Below are 6,296 nucleotides of genomic sequence, written 5' to 3'. Positions count from 1 at the left end.
GCGTTCTTGCTCATTTTGCTTCCGAAAAACATGCAAAACGGGACGGAAAACATGAAATTTTGCAATAATCTTGCGCCACCCTTGCACAAAACGACAATAATTTTTCTAATTTTATAGATAACAGAAGACAGAAGTGTTTTTTCTACATAACTCCCCCTTGACTTTAAAGCTGGACCCGCCCGTGTGGATAGAGCATTAAAGTACTCATTTTGCTCTATAAAATGGCAATTGAAATGTTTTTTTGTTTTTTCACGTGAAGCGATGTTTCCAAATTAAAATTTGCTCTGACACTTTAGCCAAAATTAGACTACAATATTACTATTTCATAAAAAGTGGTCTTTCAAAGAAGTCAACTTCTGTTAAGAATGAATAGTGTACACATTAAAAGATATTTAATTGTACCTTATTTGAATTTGTCTTTCTAGAGAAGCCCAAGACTGTGTTCAAAATACAGCCTCATTGTCTTTCCAGTGTTTAACTTACCTTTAACTCTTTAAGTAATTTAAACAAGGCAATTCAATTGGCAATTTGTAAAATCAGGCAAGACATGGTTTTTTTGCAAAAAAATCATATATTTTTTCATTGAAAGATGTCTGATAGCTTATGATTTCAAATTTTGTTTTCTTAGAAAGGCCCGATTTTCGGTCGACGTATCCGAGATTGCCAACTTTTAGCAAAAACCTGTAGAGCCAATTTAATGAAAAAGGTCAGATTGTTTCCATTGGTTAGAGAATTAAACTACTTATTTTTTTCTGCATTTAATCCAATTGCAAAAATTGCACAAAGAGAAAATTGCCATTGATGAATGTTGTCCTGTTTACCAAAAAAACATTCTTCTGTTGAAAAGATCAGTTTCTAACATTTGATTATTTGACTAAATCATATTTGCTTAACAGATTTGACTTCTGATCTAGAACTATTCAACTATTAAATTCAGCGGGTGTATTCGGCTTATCAAATAATCGAATTAAAAACAATCAATAACAGTTATCTGCCTTTGAAAAAGCTGAAATACTTCAAAATGGCGTAAATTTTTGAAAAAGTGTTTTCCAAACCATTAACCAGCAATCAACTTTCTCAGATTTCAAATTAGAAACCCAACTTTCAAGATCACCTTTGACCTGAAATATTAAAATATTTCAACATTTTATCGTTCAATCTTCACGGTAAAACATTTTGAAAAAATGCTACCAATAGCAAGCCTTGGCCGGTCTCAATTCTCGAAGAAACTCCTTCTGCAGAAAACGGCTATAAAAAGTGACCAACCATGGTATATGACTATTGCCATTAGTGTTGTAACTAATAATTATGTTAGCTAGTTAACCTTGTAGAAGTGTCCTAAAATTTTTACTGAAGAACTTTAATTAAAATCTTCAATAAGGAAAACGCGGAACGGAACAAAGGACAATCTACTGCAGGCAGCGAATTGGAATCTACCAACCAGTGGCGCACATGGATGGTATTGGCAGGTGTTCTTCAAATGGTAAGTGATCAATTACTTTGCTGGTTTACTTAGTATTTTCACTTAGTCTGGTGTGGATACATTATTTTTCCCATTTTTTTTCGTTATATTAAGTGCTGGCCCAAATTTGAGTAAAACGTTGTAAATTATTGACCAAAGACTCACTGGCGTCATAGTAGACTTGAAACTGGAAGCATCAAATTTCGGGGGCTTTTCTCTTGCTAATTGATCGAAAATTTGGAAACGAATTTTTAGTTTGCGAAGAACGATTGCGTATAATTCTTCATTTAAATTATTTCTTGTATATTAATGTTTCGAAGACTTGCCAACTCGCATATTGCAATGCATCGAAATGGGAAAGTAATTTTCACTTTGCCAAAATTTGGTAGCGTATATTTTTTTATCTAAAAGTGCCCCCCCCCCATGTATATTAATATGTGTTAAGCACTTGGAAACTCGAATACCACAATGCTTAGAGTCTTATTTTCTTGCTCGCAACCGGGGCGTCGCCCAAAACATGCCAAGCATCCGTTTTTCCCTCATTGATCATAAAATGGGAAACTAATTTTCAGTTTACGAAAAATTAATGGTGTATAATTTTTTTCTTTAAAATGATCCTGTGCATATGTGTTTCGAGCAGTTGGCAATTCGAATACTACAACAGTTTGGCTTTTATTTTTTTACTCAAAAACCGGGCATCGCACGAAAAATTGGTGATATGGAAGCGAATATTCACTGCACGAAAAATTGGTGGCATACATTTTTTAATTTAAAGTAGCCAAGTGTAAAAAATGTGCGCCTATGGTTACTGCTTTAAAGCTCTATGCGTGGACCAAATGAACTTGGGGCCATTAACGTTGTGGAATAGATCACAAGCCGTCAGGTGAGCGGCATTCTAGGTATATACCTGATGGCCGGTCGGCAAACGGCGCTAAGAATTAGCCACGCCCCTACCATCACAATTGTCTTTTATCATGCAGGACTTTATATATACCGTGGCAGCCATATAGTGATTTTCCCTTGGGATATAATAACATTTTTATATAGGTTTTTTAGCGTTTGAGAGTCACAGTTATTTGATTGACGAAATCTAGTCGAAACAGTAGTAGTAAACCATAGCTTCGTTAGTCATTCCGCATTTAGTTGTGAAGTACTCGTACTGTCGGACAAGTCTTGCCATTGAGGACAAACTAAGGTATAATTCAGCAACTTTTCTGTTCCAAAAATGGATGTCTTAAGTTTGAGAAGACATCACTTTGAGCGATTTATATTAACTGAGTACCACACGAGACAAAAAACAACGAGGAAAATATTGAAAAATGTTGATAAGAGGTTAGTTAAGTGAATGCCAGGTAAACAGTAGAATGAAGCCGAGACTATGTAAAATAGCTGAATATTGAGAGGGTCAAAGTAGAGTTAGGTAGGTATAAACGTATTATATTGGGGGTTGCCATCATCAATATGTCTCAGGCATTATGAACCTATAATTTTCCAAATTTCAACTAAATCGCGTGTTCCCGTTTGGCCACGGGCATCTGCGTCGTCTTGGTTATTAACAGGCTGTTCGTAGTCTGACCGCGCATTATCTTAATTCCCTGGCGTGTAAAGTGTCCTTATAAAAACTTATTATTACACGGCTTTTATATATAGACAATATTAAATGCGCATCTGATTTAGATCAAATTAAAATCCACTTTCAAATTTTTCGTCAATTTCCGTCTTTTCTCAAGTGCCTTATAAAACGGGAATGATAATTGATTACTGAAAAATTGTACATTATTTTTCAAGGCGTGGGCATCGGGACGTATATATTATGTTTGTCACGTAGAGAAATTAACTTAATAGGGCGTATCGCAAACCTTGTTCATTTGAAGGACTAGGGTCGATGCCAAGCCACTTAATTATAAGGTTTTTAAATTAATTTCAATTACTTTTGCTGACAGGCATTAAGGCATTAAATTCCTCGAAAGTGAATAGAACGCCCAATGATATTGTTGCTATATTTTGAATCTGCAATTCATTCACTTTCAATCGTTTACTTCCCCAAGAAACCGTCTTAGTCTGGAGACTAACAGGGTGAGAAGTTTTTAATTTTGACCGAAACTGTGAGTGAACGAAAACAGATAACTATCAGTTAATATGATGTATGTGGAGGATATATACGAATTGGAAAACGGACATCTGGCAAAAGAATAAAAATCGAAAATTGGCGATCGATGGGTTAGAAATTATGCCACAAATCTTGAAAAAATTGAGGAACAATAATTATAGATCAGAAGAGAGCGATCCCAGCATATATTTGACAGGCCATAAACGTTGTAATAATATTCTTGCGAGCGCCACATTTGACATCAGGGTTGAATTATGGTCGTTTCTAGACATCCTAATGAGAACCTATTGGCGGTCTTCTCTCTGCTGGCTTTTGTTTAGTGCTCTGACTAACCCGTTTCGGGCACATGGCCTTTTTAAAACACCTTTACCAGTTTTTCGATTACTCATTGGTAAAATACCGTTTAATTAACTTTTAACAAATGCCCTCGTGGTAGACGAGTACTTTATTTGGCAGCGGTTATCATTGCCAACATTCGTACAATTTATGTACCTACCTACAGAAAATGAGATGTATGTGAAATATCTTTGAAATTTTAATATGGCACAGTCTAGTCATTTTTGTGTATATCCATCTGAGATTAGCACTTAAAATAGGCCGAAAATGTCGATTATTGCGGATCTGAGAATTTGATTGATTTCCACCCTATGAAATTTTCCGTCGAAAGTTAAAATTTTACATGCGTCTTTTTTTGAACTCAGTGGATGGTTTGTGACCTAAGAAGCTCCCCAATATGGATATTTAATTTGTTTAAGCCGATAATAAAGAAGAAAAAGTCGGTAAAAGATCGTCACGGATCTAAAATGGACAAACATTTTTTACGCGTTTCTCAATGTGTTCGCTGCGTTTCTGGCCTTTTTGTGATAAGAATGGTGTAAAACCCTTTAAAAAATTTTCGGTGAAAAATCAAAATTTCTCATGCAGGTTTTATGAGCCCAATCGATTATTTGAGGAGTCAGAAGCTGCGCAATACTCAAACAAAAAAGTTTGAGAAATGAGGAACATATCGTCGAGCAATCATCAAAGCCGCGCATAAACTGCTTAAAATTGGTCGAAAAATGTCGATTTTTTCGTTTCTTAGAATTCTAGCTGGTATTTATTTATTCTTCGCGTCCTTGTGATCAAAATGGTGTAGATTTTCGGACATTTTAGGAGATTTCATATTTTTTCAGAAAACCGACCTCAACCCCTTATGAAATTTTCAGTCAAATATCAAAATTTTACATGCGCGTTTTTGCAGCTCAAAAGATTGCTATCGACCTAAAAAGTTCCCCAAAGCGCTTCTTTAAGGTGACTGCGTCTGTAATCAGGAAGATATCGCCAGTTAAAGATCGTGACGGCTCAAAAACTGCTTAAAATTCGTCAAAAATTTCGATTATTTCCGATCTGATAATTCTAGCGAGTTTTTTAATGTGATCGTTGCATTGCTGGCGCTCATGTGATAAAAATAATGTAGATTTTCAGACATTTTGAGAGATTTCATAATTTTTCAAAAAATCGACCTCCACCCCTTAATTTTCAGTCAAAAATCAAAATTTTACATGCGGGCTTTTTCAGGTCAAGCTATTGTTTTCGACCTAAAAATCTCCACAAAACGCATCTTTAAGGTGACTGGGTCAGTAATCAGGAAGATATCGTCAGTTAAAGATCGTGACCGCTCAAACACTGCTTGAAATTCGTCAAAAATGTCGATTATTTCCGACCTGATAATCTAGCGAGTTTTCGATGTGATCGGTGCATTGCTGGCGTACTTGCTTACAAAATGATTTAAATTTCCAGGCATTTTCAGATATTTCATTTTTTTTTCAAAAAATCGACCCCTTATGAAATTTTCAGACAAAAATCAAAATTTTTCATGCGGTTTTTTTCAGCTCAAAGGATTGTTTTCGGCGTAAAAAGCTCCACAAAATGCATCTTTAAGGTGACTGGGTCAGTAATCAGGAAGATATCGTCAGTTAAAGATCGTGACCGCTCCAAAACTGCTTAAAATTCGCCAAAAATGTCGATTATTTCCGATCTGATAATTCTGGCGAGATTTTCAATGCGTTCGTTGCGTTGCTGACGCTCGGGTGATGAAAATAATGTAGATTTTCAGGCCTTTTGGAAGATTTCATATTTTTGCAAAAAAATCAACCATTTTCGTTAAAAAATCAACATTTTAGATGCGTGTTTTTTGAGCTCAATTAATTATTGGCGACCTAGGAAAACCCCTAAAACGCATATATAACGGGTTTGAGTCAATAATAAGGCAGAGACCGTATTGTAAAATTCCTGTCCGCTCAAAAACTGCGTAAAATTGAGCAAAAATTAGTTCGGACTTGAGAATTCTAGCGTGTTTCAATGTACTCAATGCATTCATGGCGTCCTTGTGCTATAAATGATGTAGATTTTCGGACATTTTGGCAGATTTGATATTTTAAGAAATTTTCGGTAAAAATCAAAATTTTACATGTTTGTTTCCTGCGCCCAATGGATTATTTGCGACTTAAGAAGCCCACCAATATGCACATTTAAGGGGTTAAGATCGCTACAGCTCAAGAACTGGTTACATTGGCAAAAATGTCGATTATTTCGGTTCTGAGAATTCTAGCATATTTTTGAATCTGCGTAATGCACTCCTCGCGTGTGATAAAAATGGTACGAAATTTCAGGCATTTTGAAATACACTGTCATATTTTTTTGGTGAAACGAAATTTTCGGTAAAAGACCCGAATTTTGCATGCA

This window comes from Dendroctonus ponderosae, unplaced genomic scaffold, assembly GCF_020466585.1.
Source record: "Dendroctonus ponderosae isolate FM_Combo_2020 unplaced genomic scaffold, Dpon_F_20191213v2 Dpon_F_20191213_1, whole genome shotgun sequence".
NCBI classification, from domain to species: Eukaryota; Metazoa; Arthropoda; class Insecta; order Coleoptera; family Curculionidae; genus Dendroctonus; species Dendroctonus ponderosae.
The sequence above is the reverse complement of the archived record's forward strand: the minus strand, read 5'-3'. Positions refer to the sequence as shown.